A 16,234-nucleotide genomic window follows, 5' to 3' on the forward strand; every position below is an offset into this window, starting at 1 on the left:
CCCATATCTTTATCTTCACCCAAGAAATTTATAAAACGAAAAACATGAGAAGCAGAGGCAAAAGCTCTGTGACATTCCACCGGAGAATGCACTCCAGAATGTCATCAATAGAATAATGAGCACCATTGAGTATGTCATTCAATCATTAATGAACCCAATCAAAGATGTTATCAGTTTTCCACCTATTCTCCAAAGAGAGTTCTGAGTTCTATGGGCTACAGGGGGCCAGAGAGCAAAGGGAGGGTGCTCTCTCCTTTCCCTAAGCCAACTCTGTCTTTCTTCTTCTCTTTTTCTTGCATATTGCATTTTCTCATGATCTTCTGTTTGAAAAAAAAATCCTCCATGTTCAAATGAACCTTTGAAAATCAATGATTTAGATCAAATTTCTCTATTTCCTATAAGTACATCATGAAATCCTTTGACAAACATCTTTTGAAATTCAGATAGATTGTACTGACCTTCCCTCACTAGCATTCCTGTAATCCTACCATAAAAGCAAATAATCTTAGCAAATCCATGTTCGTTCCTAATCATCCACTGCTTTTCCTTTTCCTTTTTCAATTCTCAAAATACGTTTGTTTAAGAAACCATCTTATAGTGGGCTGGAAGGAGAGCTAAGCTTATTATTCTTGAAAATGAGTGCCATACTCGCTAAATGACAGAACTTTAGAAATTATCACTTTTCCCCACAAATCTTTAGAAATGATCAGTAATGGTCTATAAATTGGATTTACATTTGTTCTGTATGTTAAAGTGTAATTAATTCATACCAAGGGATTAGAGTCATTTAAAGGAACCAAAAGCTCTCTTCTAAACTTCTATTTGGAACTTTTTTCTCCCTTACCTAAGGCTTGTGAGTAGATTCAAGAAATTCTATCGACATTCAGGAAACAAACAACAAGCAAAAGTCTATCAGCAATATTTCCTGGTCCTCAATATTTTCCTTCATAAAGAACTGTATGTGTTCACCGACTACACGTATTTTTTCTAGGCTTCTCATTTAGTATTCAGCAACTATTTTGAACAAATCCTAGACATTAGGATATGGTGGCTACTACTATTAACCCTTCTGCACTTATCAAAGATGTAGAACAATGACCTGGTGGCAAGGAACATCTGTACAGAAAAGAAGTAAAACAGATGAATGTGGATAGTGGCTTTAAAACTCTAATAAAATTTCATTTTTGCCAATAGCTTGCTTTCATTTGAGCCAAATTTCATTCAGGTACGAGGCTGGCAATACTTTAGGCTGTCATCCAAATACAAAGAAATTTTCACGCAGATTTACTAGATAGCACTGCAAAAATCTAGACCGGGCATCATAAAGAGCACAGGAAAAAGGAAGGATAATTATGTAAAGCCAACATTTGAATGCATTGTGTGTGGCTGGCAGGCTTCTCCTGACTCACATTAATATTCACATCGGGCACTGTTTAATGATGCCATTCAGAATGGGGATATGGAGCAGGAAGAGGTATAGAGGCAATCAAAAAATAATTTATTGCAATAGAAATATTCCTCCTTTTGAAGCATCATTTTAAAAAGAGGCATTTTTCCCTGTCCCTAATTTTACTAAAAAGATTCTCTTCCCTGTCAAACCCCCAAGGATTCTTTATGAGATATATAAATTGGTATGATAAAAAATTCCTACACAAAATGTATATCACTCAGGTGACATACTACACAGATCCTTTCAAATCATCAAACCGTGTTAAACATAAGCAAGAGCCTTTGGTTGGTCATAAGGTGCATTTCTAAATGTTGTCATCCAGTTTATCCAGGTAACTTTTGAAAGCTGAAAGAAAAAGAAATCCCCCTGCTATTTTCTGTACTCCAAATCAGTCCAATATTGATAATTAAAATTACATCCAGGAATGAAAAATCTTTAGGTTATTTCCAACATTAAATTTCAAGTTAAAGTCTCTCCTCCTCAGGTAAATATTTCCTGACCGTTCTAAGTCCATTGCCTTTATACCATTAGTAAAAGGAAGAAGTTCCATACGTAACTTAAAATGCTTATTCCCTTTAGTAGAAATCCAGAAGAAGGAAGAGGAAGACCAAGTGGAATTACAACAAAACAACAACAGCAACTCACATTTTTCAGTGCAAGTTATGTACCAAACCCTCTGCTAAGTGCTTTACATGCATTATTTTTTTTTATTCCCCCAAAGGACTTTATGAGGTAGGTGCCATTATTATTCCTGCTCTAAAAATCTGGAAACTGAAAAGGCAATTTTCCAAGATTAGATAGCTTATCTAAAATGCATAAAAGCAACACTAATTTAAAAAGCTAAATCTATATCAGAGTAATTAATAAGGAGGTGGGACAATTATGAATGAAAATCCTCAGAAGACATCCAGTAACTCTTGGTTGAGTAGAAATACTTCCAGGGCACCTGGGTGGCTCAGTGGTTGAGCATCTGCCTCTGGCTCAGGTCGTGATCCCAGGGTCCTGGGATCAAGTCCGACTTCAGACTCTCTATGGGAGCCTGCTTCTCCTTCTGCCTGTGTCTCTGCCTCTCTCTGTGTGTCTCTTATGAATAAATAAATAAAATCTTTTTTTTTATTTTTTTTTATTTATGATAGTCACAGAGAGAGAGAGAGAGAGAGAGAGAGAGAGAGAGAGAGGCAGAGACACAGGGAGAGGGAGAAGCAGGCTCCATGCACCGGGAGCCCTACGTAGGATTTGATCCCGGGTCTCCAGGATCGCGCCCTGGGCCAAAGGCAGGTGCTAAACCGCTGCGCCACCCAGGGATCCCAATAAATAAAATCTTAAAAAAAGAAAATACTTCCTAGAATAAAAAGAAGCAATTGAAATTCGAGGGGCTGGATAGTACCTCTATCAATAGGAAGATATTGGACTACAAGTAACAATTGCAGTAGCTTCAGTAAACATGGGTTTCATTTTCTTGAATGTAGGAAAACATCTTGAGAGAGTTGGTTGCTGATATTGTTCAATGTTAAGGCCAATGACAGTGCAGTCCTCTTGGCTATCTCCCTGTGGTAACAATAGAGCTGCTGCAACTCCAGCCATCACATCACAAAGAGGGTGCTGTTAAATATGTCTGAAAGTGAAAGCTTTCCCAAAACCGCTACCATTTTCCTAGTCAGAAGACTTCAGGTCTCAGGTCAGAGCTAAGTCACATGGTTACTTTTAACTCTAAAACAGGCTAGGGAATATAAACAGGATTGTGGTGAATGGTTTGACCATTTGTGACCATCTGGAGCTGAGTACCCTGCTGCCTGGAACTGAAGTGGGGTTCCATGAGCAAGTTGGGACCGGATTTGGGGTCCCTTTGGTTGGCCACCATGCCTTAGGGAATCTGCAAATGTTTTCAGTAAAGAACCAAAGAGTAAACATTTCAAACTTTGAAGGCCACATATAATCTTTGCCACCTGTCCATCTTTGTTTTTGTTTTTTAAATCTAAAAATCAGCTATGAGCAAGGCTGTAGTTTGTCAGAGGTTTGGGATAAGGCTCCGTATACGGAGAAACTCTAAGTAGGTAAGGCTGTTTATGTGCCTTAACATTTACCTCTATCTTTAGTTTTATTTTCTCATAAGAATTAAGACTGGGGGAATCCCTGGGTGGCTCAGCAGTTTAGCGCCTGCCTTTGGCCCAGGGCGTGATCCTGGAGTCCCGGGATCAAGTCCCACATCAGGCTCCCTGCATAGAGCCCGCTTCTCCCTCTGCCTGTGTCTCTGCCTCTCTCTCTGTGTGTCTTTCATGAATAAATAAATAAATAAAATCTTTAAAAAAAACTGAAAAAAAAAGAATTAAGACTGGGAGTTAGGAAAAACAGATTCTCAGACTAATAAATAATTTAATAAATAAATGTCTTAATTAATCACTAAGGCAAGTTATTTCAATAACTCCCCTATTAAATTTAGTTCTTTCAGCCAGGCTGAGTGAAAGGAAAGTTCTTTCTGCAGAGTGAAAGACAGGTTAATTTGATGAACCACAAGCCCCTTTCAGCTCTAATACTGAGTGATTTGAACCTCAGGAAAGCATAGACAGGAAAACAGCAGCATTTATGGGAATGACTAAAAGCCCAAACAGTGGCCACACTGCATCCTTGACAACCACAGAGTATCAGCGACTTGAGCCTATAGTCCTAGGAAATGCCTAGTCCTGGGCAGGAGGGATAGTCAACAACAGTCATGTGGACCCTCCAGCCCTCACCTAAAAGCCTCACCAATGGAATAACTGGTCTGGAAAGAAGTTACCCACCTCTTGGTCTCCCTACTTGATCTTCACTCTAATTGTCCTTCAATACCACCCTCCCCCGTCGCCACAATGACTAGATGTCCAGCCAGAGGAGAACTGCCCTAAACAGGCAGTTTTTAATTAAAACAACAAAACAACAAACAAAACCCCAAAAACCTAATTAGTTAAAAAAAATCCAGCTCTTCTTGAATTCTTTCCATAATCTTCTCCATTTGCTTTAACATAAATATAATGTTTTTAATTACTTCACATTAAGCAAAACTGATGCTCCAGGAAGATGAGCCATGGTTCCCGTGACCTGTGTTCCCAGAGAACTTCCACGCATCCTGGGGGGGTGGGGGGTGGGGAGGCATGCACAGCCCAGCCAGGACTCACTGCTGGGCCTCCTGGCCAAGCTCCACATTTAGGTTTCTTAAGAGCCTAACTGGAGGGGTTTAGACTTTCTCCCTTTGATTTCAGAATTATAGAAATTTGGAATGTAAAATAAGTATACTCAGGGAAGAAATACAATAAAAAACAAATGTATATGCCCTTGGTTAAATTATAGTCTAATTGAAACATCTTAACTGGCATTGACCATTTGCCAATTCTTCATTTCTTTAATGTGTTCAATCTTACTTAAATTTAATGGCCCTTTGAGATCTTAAATTTTCAGATACACTGGGCATAGTGCAGTTAGAGTTACAATGAGCATAAGCTTATTTTTTCACAATATGCTCTGTTTTGAGGAAGAACTATTCCAAGTAGTTGCTGAGTTATATTATTTTCTTCATTGAAAAATGTTCTAACAGAAAAATATATCATGGAAATGGCAAAGATAATACCAGATTATTCTCTCTACCTTATTTCTTCCTATTCCACCTTTTACAATGCTAATTTAATATTTGCTACAGTTCAATAGCATAGCAGATGTCCTCAAACATGGGCAAATGATTTTTGTGTCAAAGTCCTTCAGTATTCAAATGATTTTTAACATTAATTTGTCCTATGTGGCTAACTATTCATTAATCCTATTGTGTTTATTGTGTTTGAGGACTTATTGGAATAAGCAGTAAGAGTAGTAGGCATGTTCTGGAGTCTATGTAACTCATAAGGACGCCTCTTGATTGCATCCTGACCCCTCTCTCTACATCCACACACACAGCTGTCATGTTTGTAAACCATAAGCTCACAAACCTGGGCAACTAATTAAACCAGACCAGGCTGTCCACTCAAGAATGTGAGATTGTGACCAAGTGATCATATTCATTTCTAGGTTAGTCTCCCAAACAAGAGATGTTACTGGGTCACTTTCCTGCTATATGGCCTCAGATGTGAAGAAAGCCAATCTACACCAGAGAGGAGAAAGAGAAAAACATTCCTGGTGCCTTCAACAATTCACTTTTCCTTATTTCTTGGATAAAGATTTAAAAATCTTTCCCTAGGACTCCTTATCTCCAGCCTCCCCCCCCCCCCCACCTTTAAACCCAAGTACATAAGAAACCTATTTCAGTAGCCTGGAATATAATATCCTGTGTGATGACTCTTGATCCATCTTTACAGCCTTTTTACTAATGGGCTCCCCCCAACATACACAGACCCACAAACACATACAAACACAGAAATATACATGGTTCCTTCCTTCTAACTTTGTATCCCCTTGAATTCCCTCCCCCCTCACACACATAGTCCCAATGTCCAAATCTAACCCATCTTTAAAAAGTGTACTCGTTGTCTTCACGTCAGGACACACATGGGAAATGATGCTATTTGCACGGCCCATGAGGCGAACAGAGCCACTGGTGACCTCTGGCTGGCCACTTCCCCCAGCCAGCTGATGGCTAAGAGGATGGTGGCTTAGTTCAGCAGCATCCTATCCCCAGCATGCCAGTAAGGAATCCCCACTGCAGGAACACAGTCTCCTTCATGGAGTCTCTCTGGGTCCTGCTGGAAGAACCTTATGGCTCCTACGACATTTAATACTTCTGCCTTGAAGCTGAATTAATTATGTCTGTGTCTCATTTCCCCCATACTGTGAATTCCTTGCAGGTGGAATTCCTGCCCAGGCTTTGCCCATAATTGGTGCAGAGGAAATCCTGTGAACTGTGCTCTTCGTTCTGAGAGCAGAGCTAAGTAGAGAAGTGGTCAAAGTTGGTGGCAAAGGTGTCCTACAGGGGGAAGGCTCAGGCTGGAATTTGGGGGGCATTACATGGGCAGAAGGGCCATGAAAGACACAGACAAGGGAAAGAGCAAGTGAACGGTGCAGGATGGTGCTCTGATTCGCTTAAGTGGAAGAAGGAAGGAATGAGATCCATGGGGCTACCTGAAGAAGAGGAAGACCTGCGCCCTCGCAGTCAGGGTTATAACGGTTCCAAGGATGAAACACTCATATTCCACTGATTTTGATGAAATGCTTTATACTTCATATAGAATCTGTAACAGCTCAAATGGTAATAATGTATCACTACGCCATTACCAGCAAACAACACAGCTGAAGCTTCCCTCTGTCTACTAGGACTCCACCAGTCCTTGTGTAATAGATTTACCAGGCACATCTGCAGGGACCCATGGACCCCTAAGGACCTGGGCATCAGTCATTTAAGGGTGATCGCCACTAGACGGCATCTTCCTTTGTCAGGCAGCCAAACTCCACTGTGGAAGGAAGGCCTCTGTAGACACAGGGTCACAATGACTCAGTGAGTGTTGAGTCCAAACACTCTTGAGACCCCCTTCTATATCCTGATGCTGCCAACAGGCTTCTCCTGACCATTGGCTATTGTTTCTCAAGAAGTTCTGAAGTGGCAATTCTCACTCTTAGAAATCACAGTTAAGCATAAATGGTACAAATGCCCCCCTCTGGTTCATTTATTTAGAGACAGTGATCAAGGATCTCTTCTTGAATTAATTTTTGATTTTGGGAATAGCAAGGAACATCTTAACTATTTCCTTAGGAGTAACACATGTTCCGTGTACAGAGGTCAGGAAAGTTTCTCTCCAAATCAAAGTGTGTGCTTGTTTTCCATCAGGCTATCAGAACTATATAACCCCATGCATTTCCTTTTTTAGCCTGGCTCCTAGGAAATTCAGATATAAACTCAGCATTCATTTAAGTACTTCATTTCAAGTCCATGGTGTTACTCTATCATTTCTTTTTTCACTTTAGATTTCCTATTTCTTTTGAATAAGGATGGAGAGGGTGTTATTTCTGAATGGTTTGAAAGTCTATCTCTCATTTTATTATCTTTCCTGCTAAGACTTTCAACTTCCCAGGTAGAGACACATTCTCCTCAAAAGATGAAGTAACTTAAAAACATCAGTGAACCATCAGAATGTACCAAAAGGACACAATCCTACAAAGAGATGAATCCCATAGGCAGACATATGTTGTTCAAATGACCTAGTAAGAAATGCAATGATCCTAAAAACAAGCTTGGATGGTTTCTTTAAATATCCTTTCTATACTCAGGAGATGGCCAGGTACTCTGGGGCGGGGCAGGGGGGTGACCCACCTTGGCCAAGGGAGTAATGGGTTCCAAGCTTCAGGAGAAACTAAGGCTGACCAGATAATGGGCTCCTATTAAGGACTGAGCCTTAGCAGAACCCATTGTCTCCTCACACCTGGCTGTTTGGGGTGGACCATCTCCCTGAGTCTCTGACCTCACCTTACTCGGTGTGTTCAGTTCCCAATAACTTGCTTTACATTGACTTCTGATATCTTAGCCACTGATTTCAAAACTCTTGTAGGTCTGGCTGACTTCTGAGCTGGCTACCCAGCCTATGCCCAGCCTATGCCCGGGGCTCCACAGCCCCGCCTCCCACCACTGGGTCTAAAGTGTTACCAGGTGTCCCTCCCGGGGCGCCCCCAGGACTCAGCTATTTCTCCACCTTCAGGCTTAAACCGAGGCCAGTTTCTCTTCTCATTCTACCTTCAGCTAGACTTGGAGGTCACTGCACTTCGGCTGTATCTTCTCGATCTGTGTGCTCCTAACATCCAGCAGTGCCCAGCATATTCAGAGCACTCAGATGTCTCTGTTATATCAGTTTCCTTACCTATAAAACAGAGACGGTAGGACTATAGTGAGGACTAAATCAGTTAAAATGTCTAAAGTGCCCTGGCATATTCTAAGCATTCAATAAAATTAAACCATTATTAGGCACTCAATAAATGTTGAATGAAAGACACAATAAATATAGATATAATGACAAAATCAGTATTGAAAGTTAAGTGATCCCGGGATCCCCGGGATCAAGTCCCGCATCGGGCTCCCCATGGGGAGCCTGCTTCTCCCTCTGCCTCTCTGTGTCTCTTATGAATAAATGAATGAACGAATAAATAAACAAAATCTAAAAAGGAAAAGAAAGTTAAATGACTCACTTGCCCAGTAACTTTTATCTTTTAAACATTCTCACATTGAATTTATGTCAACAAACCTGTGTGGTGGTTAGGGGACAGCAGTACTGTACTGTTATGTAAAAGGCACATGCCTGTCACAGAGAGAACTGGAATGCCACCAGAAGTGTGGACTCTATAGAAGGCAGTGGCCAAATTCCCTTTCTCCCAGCCCTGTGCTCTTTCTTAGAATCCAGGCCTGTGTGATAAGTTTTACATGTGACAGTGGAGAAAGTGACCCCCATAAGCTAATGTAACCCAGCATTTGTTTCCAGCATCTGCCAGAGCAATTTCAATTAGCTTCCAGAATAGACACTGCCATGTAGCTGATGCAGCAATTTCCATTTAAAGCACTATGGGGCAATTTCATTTCATAAAGCTATCCCTGCAGCTTAGATTCGAGAGTATGCCACATTTGCGAAGAGGAAAATGACATAATTATGTTCTAAGTTGAGTTTATAAGTCACAAACCAATTCCAAAGGCCAATGAATCAGAAAAGTTGCTTTTCCTGGGCATCTCTGCAGTCATTTGGGAACCAGCGGCCTGGCCACCAGGGCAGAGCACACAACCTGCCTAAGAGATCCTGCTCTTCATGAAGCTCTTGAGTACTTTCCACTTGCTCTTCAAGGCATACTATTAATTTTTCTTAATACCTCTTTGGGTTTCCATAAGCCTGTGCAAATCTCCCATCCAGAGGATAGCATCTTTTTGTAGCAGGTATAAGATTCACCCAGAGAAAGACCATCAGCAAACCCCTCCTATAACAGAAAGATCGACATGTAGAAAAGAGCCTCAACCAGGCACATCCTCATAGTTGAAATTCTTGGTCAAGACACTTTTATATCTTGATTTCAACCTGCTCTGTCCAACTAGAATGTATATATGTATGTATATATGTATTATTTTTAAAAGGTTTTATTTATTTGTTCCTGAGAGACACAGAGAGAGAGGCAGAGACACAGGCAGAGGGAGAAGCAGGCTCCCTGTGGGGAGCCCAATGCTGGAATCGATCTCAGGACCCTGGGATCATGACCTGAGCCGAAGGCCAATGCTCAACCGTGGAGCCACCCAGGCATCCCATAGAATGTATTTATTAAGACCGAGAACAAGGGGGAAAATTATCTGAACTGGAGATTACTCCCTCTCATCTGACTTATTGTGAAAAAAACAAGTGAATAGAATTAGGAAAAGTCAATGTGGCCACTGCTGCCACCTACCAGAAGGATCGTAGTGACCACAGGATCCCCAGGAAAGGAGGGAAGAGGTGGGAAGCATTTATTGAGCAACTACTATATGCCAGACCTTATGCTTTCAGTATCCTCTCATTCACTTTTCACATGGCTTCCCATTCCATCAAGGCAGATACAACTAGTTAAACTTTTACAGATGAGGATACTGAGCCTCAGAAAGGTTAAGGCAAAAGGCTAAAGATATACAGCCTACCAAGCTGTAGAGTCTGAATTTAACTCTGCCTTGCGACCAACTTCCTAGGCCCCCTCCAGCATTTTCTCTTAACAGCATAAAAGCCAAGATGAAAGTCATGACCTCTGGTCCAGAATAGCAAAGTTACAGTGAAGAAATTGTTTATGTCTTTGGTATATTTCAAACTGTGGTTTAACATAATTTACTTATTAAAACAATACTCATGCATACATTTTGGCTTATAAAAAATATGACTCATGCCAGCCAAGTTTTTCATATCACTCAGTTAAGGAAGGTATGTTTATACTAACACTCACTTCAGGCATATTTCAAGGAACTAAACATTTATTTTGCTAGTATAGTATGCACAGCAAATTCTTCAGCTATTTCTGGAGGGCTTTTAGAAACAAGTTCACAGTCATGAATAAAATAGTGGGTACTTTTCCCCTCAAATAAATAAAATCTCAGTTTTTCTTAATTTTACTAATTTTAGATATAAATAAAAATCAATACTTTTTCCCAAGGTATAGAAAATAGATGCCAAAAGGCATGAGAAAAACATTACCTGTGATCTATTTTTAAGTTAATAAATATTTAAAGGTACATGTTTATTAAATCTCATCTTAAAATCAGACCTATAATCTATTCACATGGTGTTAATAGAGCCTAATTTTAAATTTCAACAAGCTTTTAAAAAACAGAAATATAAATTGTAAAATCAGGGCTAGTGTCTCATAGGCTTTGTTTGCCTGTGTTGGTATTTTAAATTTTAAATGTACTATTCTGCATGTATTCTTTCTTCTGCTTAGCTTTTGCTTTTCTCTTTTCTTTTTTTTTATGGATTTTATATATTTGTTTTAGAGAGAAAGAGAGAGTGCGCGCAAGCGTGCACACAAGTGGGGGGAGGGGCAGATCGAGAGGAAGAGGGAGAAATCCTCAAGCAGACTCCCCACTGAGCCCCGAGCCCAAAGCCAGCTGAATCCCTGAGATCATGACCTGAGCCAAAATCAAGAGTTGGCCACTTTCCTAACTGAGCCACCCATTGCCCCCCTGCCCCCGGCTTTTTTCTTTTCAATTTCAGTGTATTTTTTTTACAGTAAAATGCAAAAATCAGGAATGAGCACTTGATGAGTCTTTACCTGTGTACACTCTCATTTACTCAGTCTCCAACTTGGCACAGAACAAACTTACAACATGCCAGAAAGTTCTCTCGTGTCCCTGTCTACATGATACTACCCTCTAATCCTAGCTAATCACTTTTCAGCTTCGAAAACCATAGATTCTTCTTGTGTCTTCTTCATCTTCATAGAAACGGGGCCATAGGCAGGTCCCTTGCTCCTCGTGTCTGGCTTCTTGGACTCAGCAGAGAGTTGCTGCGATTATTCCCTGTTGTTGCCTGAATCAGTAGTTCCTCCTTTGATCCCAGGACTGTTTTATGGGCCATCTCCTTGGTCTCAGATGCCAGCTACTTGCTAAACTGGGCCTCCCATCCTGTGGAGCTCGGTCAATGCCATCTCCTCCAGCTCCAGTTTTTTTTTTATCTTCCAGGCAAAATTAGCAGTTCCTCTTCTGCTTATGGCTTCTCTCAAGCATGCTTGAGCCTGCTTCAGGTGGCGTGGTGCCCCCATTCCACACAGCCGTCCTGGGAGAAGGACAGGGACAAGATGGATGGGCTCTCAGTGGATGAGTGTAAACAGGTGCGGCCAGGGACGACCGACTGAGAAAAATGTTTCATTTGGCAAAGACCTGTTTTCACAGTGTTCCTTCTCCTTCCTCTCTGCCACCAATTTTTTCTCTGCTGTCTCCATCCCTCGCCCTCCTCTAGCTCTTCTTTCTCCAGTCTTACTCCTTACAGCTCCCCTGCACCCCTGCCTGTTTCTCTTAATCTCCTTCTCCTTGCTTTCTTTACCTTGGATGCTCCCTTTTTCTTTTCTTACGTAAATTAAACCATGTGAAACACATTTCATGGATTATCAGGCTACTGAGTTCCCATAATTTTTTTTTAAAAAGATTTTACTTATTTGCTTGAAATAGAGAGAGAGCTCAAGCATGAGTTAGGAGAGGATCACAGGGAGAAGCAGATTCCCACTAAGCAAGGAGCCCGATGTGGGGCTCCATCGCAGGACCCTGAGATCATGACCTGAGCCAAAGGCAGATGCTTAACTGACTGGGCCACCAGGCACCCCTATTTTTATTATTTTTAATTTTCTTTCTTCTGCTTTTCTAACTTCAATATGGAGGGAAAGCTGTAGATTCACAAGACAGGACACATTAACTAGATGCACTCCCCGTGCACTTCCTGGCCACTTTAGGGCATGCAAACATGTAGGGAGCAGATTACATGACATAGTGAACTTTCACTTTTTTTAAAAAAGATTTTATTTATTTATTCATGAGAGACAGAGAGAGAGAGAGAGAGAGACCGAGACACAGGCATAGGGAAAAGCCAGCTCCGCGCAGGGAGCCCGACGTGGGACTCGATCCCAGGTCTCTAGGATCAGGCCCTGGGCTGAAGGCAGGCACTAAACTGCTGAGTGAGCCACCCGGGCTGCCCCATAGTGAACTTCCAAGAAAAAAAGGAGACTTTAAATGCAATGACTTCATTAAAGAGAAAAGAAAGAGCACTGAATCCTGTCACTGGCTCAGCCCTACAACTACACGTGTAGGAGGAAGAAAGAAATCAGATGACATGGTGTAACTTGGTATATTTTGTACATGAGACAATAGCTCAGAGAGAAGCAGTGACTCATTCAATATCACACAGCAGATTCCTCTCTTCTCCAGCAGTTTTACTGAGGCCAAGTCTAGCACTGTTCCTATCACCAAAATAAAGGAGGTTCAGGAGCAGGATTTGACAGGGAAAGAAACTCAGAAAGAGCAATTCAAGAAGTAGAAGTTAGAATAAAACACTATTGAAAGAGGAGTTAGGAAAGTAGCGTGAGGCCAGATTACTAAGGATGTCCATGCCAACTAATGAAGTGTAAGCTTGATCCTTGAGAAGCAGTAATGAAGTTAAGGTTGTTGTTGTTGTTTTTAATCCAAGAATGTATAAGGTTTAAACACTATTTGAGGCCCCAGGTTAATCTGGCAGTGGTAGACACGGTGGCTTACTGAGCCGTCGTGTTTGAGTTCTTCAGGTCTCAGAATGGTAGCAAGCCCACAGCCCCTGCCATCAGTCACCACACGGATACCATGTGACCTCCCCTTAATGGCTAGAGCTGGGTACTTGACCCAGAATTAGTCCACCTAGTGCTGGACAGCACTTAGGTGATGGTCCAACCAACTAAGCCAGTACTACCCTTGCTTTGTGAGAGTCTGACCTTGAAACAAACAATGATAGATAAGCAACTGGTGGTAGGAGTAAAAGCCAAAAGGTAGATATAGAAAAACAGAATCAGAGAGAGGAGTGAACCACATCAGGGGCCAGCTTTAGCAGGTACCTGTTCTGCTGAGGTGGCGGGAAGACAGAAGTTCCAGCCATCTTAGAACTCTGATGAGGAGTATCTTTTCCCCAGGTGACATTTCAGCTCCATGGGACTCAACTCTATGACTGGTCCTAGGGTTCTGGGTGACCATGGATCCTTACAATCAGACTGTACTACTTTCGAGTGACTTCAGGGGGTCTCTGTTCTTCTAAACTAAAGTTTTCGACCAGCAGACAAGTTGAGAACTATCTGGCTCAATTTCAAATCTTCAGAGGAGTCCAAAGCACCCTTCCCATCTGACACTGAAAACCCCCACTGGATGTCACAGCAGCTGTCCCTCACTCTCCCTGGTTATTTCTGACCTGCTTCCGATTTCATTCTTTGTCTCTTCTCTCACTTCCCATCTAGGAGAGTGTATCTAGACATTCCCAGAGCTAGACTTAACTTTTTTTTTTTTTTTTTAACATTTGAGAGAGAGAGGGAGAAAAAAAGGAGAGAGAGAAGCAGACTCTCCACTGAGCAGGGAGCTTGATGTGGGGCTCGATCTCAGGATCCCAAGATCACAAAGGCAGATGCTGAGCCCACTGAGCAACCCAGGTGCCCATAGCTTAACTTGTTATAAAGAACTCTAGCTTTTGGGATGCCTGGGTGGCTCATCGGTTAAACGTCTTGCCTTTGGCTCAGGGTGTGATCCTGGAGTCCCAGGATCAAGTCCCACATCGGGCTCCCTGCATGGAGCCTGCTTCTCCCTCTGCCTATTTCTCTGCCTCTCTCTCTCTCTGTCTCTCATGAATAAATAAATAAAATATTTTAAAATTAAAAAAAAAGAACTCTAGCTTTTACTGACCCCCACTAGTTCTTCCTGACTGAGTTGTCTCCAGTAGGTCATCCATCTCAGACCATCCTTCTGGGCCCAACCCAACACCTTGGTCAAACCTTCTGCAACAATGAAGGAAATGAAAGCCAAACACTCACTGGAAGGACCGATTCAAGAACACTGGTCTGTCTTTTAAGATGGAGGCTGATAATGATGTTCTCAGAGAGTATGTAAAGGTCTGATTAAAAGGACCAGTAGGTGATTTGAATTTCAAAGATATCCTGATGTTCTTTGACATGTCCAGCAAGTGTCTCACTCATAGTAAACTACTGGTAATGATAGAAATTTCAATTCCATGCTTGAATACAATTTTGTAGGAAATATATAGTATAACAGATGGTGGTGGGGAGTGAGACAGCTAGGAATCATATCCCTGGAGGTCTGCTTACACACAACATCTCCTGGCACGAAAATTGCTCCCAGGAGGGTAGTCATTGCACCAAAGCCAGTCATGTCTTGAATAAAGTCTCTGTTTAAAGAGGACATTTTCCTCCTATTTTTACTCCAATGGGGTAGCTAGGAATAATAAAAGTTGAGACGGGCTAAATGCTGCAGGTAAATTATCCATTTCCTTCCTTTCCCTGTGTGTTGATCAGCCAGCCCAAATATTTTTCACATATAAATGTAAATGGAAACCTGAACACGCACAATGTAAAGTGTGTAACAAGAGGTATGTGCCCAGCATGGAAAGTATCTCATAAGTGAGAAAATTATGTTCACCGTTTACAAAGCACAGCATACAACATAATGTGGGATCTTCATGCTTTGTTGATGGCTAGTCTCCCAGCTGTTTAATGAAAGCAACAAAAGCCACAAGTTGTGTTGACTTGAACTGGACTGTTAGGAAAATTAAACCCAGGTGTACCAAAGAAAATGTTTTATATGAGTAACTGTTTTCTCTGACCTACCCAATATGTTCTTCTTTTTGCAACCCAATAGATATGTTAAAGTCCTTTAAAGAGTGTATTAGTTTGCTAGGGCTGCCATAACAAAGCCGCACAGACTGAGTGGCTTAACTGAGATTTACTGTCTCATAGTTCTGGAGGCTAGAAGGCCAAGATCAAGGTGTTGATGGTGCTGGTGCCTTCTGCAGGCTGTGAGGGAGGGCTCTGTTTCTGTCCTCTCTCCTTGGATTGTAGATGGCCATCTTCACGTTCATGTGACATTCTCCCTGTATGTGTGTCCGGTCTCTAAATTTCCCCTTTTTATAAGGATACCAGTCATATTACAATGGGCCTACTCTAAGGACACTTCATTTTAATTTGATTACCTCTGTAAACCTCTATTTCCAAATAAGGTCACATTCAGAGGTATCGGGGTTAGGACTTCAGCATATGAATTTGGGGGGAATGTTGTAAAACCCATAATGAGAGGCTTAAAAAATAATAGCTGTTAAAGGTAGCTCTCACCCGTTTGATATAGGAAAAAAGCTTCCTTTAAAAAGTAACTGCTCTTTTTAAAAGGAATTTCAAAATTCCATCAGGGTTAATAAGAATCATTCTAAAAACTAAAATGCAGTGTCAACATATGCCTCTCATGCCTTACACAGTTTTGTGATGGAGGACCCACCTTGGGCCATCAAGCCTGCCTTATCACACTCATGGCTTTTTGGTCTTGGTTTGATAAGTCCAGGGGCATTATTAAATCTTCAACATTGCCATAACAAAATGAGGAAATGGAGTAGGAATCCAAGAAAAATAAACAAAAAAGATCACTTTACAGCATGTCAGAATTAAAAGGAGCCACCAAAGCCACCTGACCCAACCTTTTACTCATTTCTTGAGTCCATACCAAAGACTCATTCAGTCTGTGCCAGGCAGCAAACCCACCCTAGAGGACGTCCATCCTCCTCTGAAGAGCTGGGAGGTAGAAACTTCTTTCATATATTCAGCAAAGCGTATCATAATTCTTTC

The sequence above is a fragment of the Vulpes vulpes genome, chromosome 1 (assembly GCF_048418805.1).
Source record: "Vulpes vulpes isolate BD-2025 chromosome 1, VulVul3, whole genome shotgun sequence".
Classification (NCBI taxonomy): domain Eukaryota; kingdom Metazoa; phylum Chordata; class Mammalia; order Carnivora; family Canidae; genus Vulpes; species Vulpes vulpes.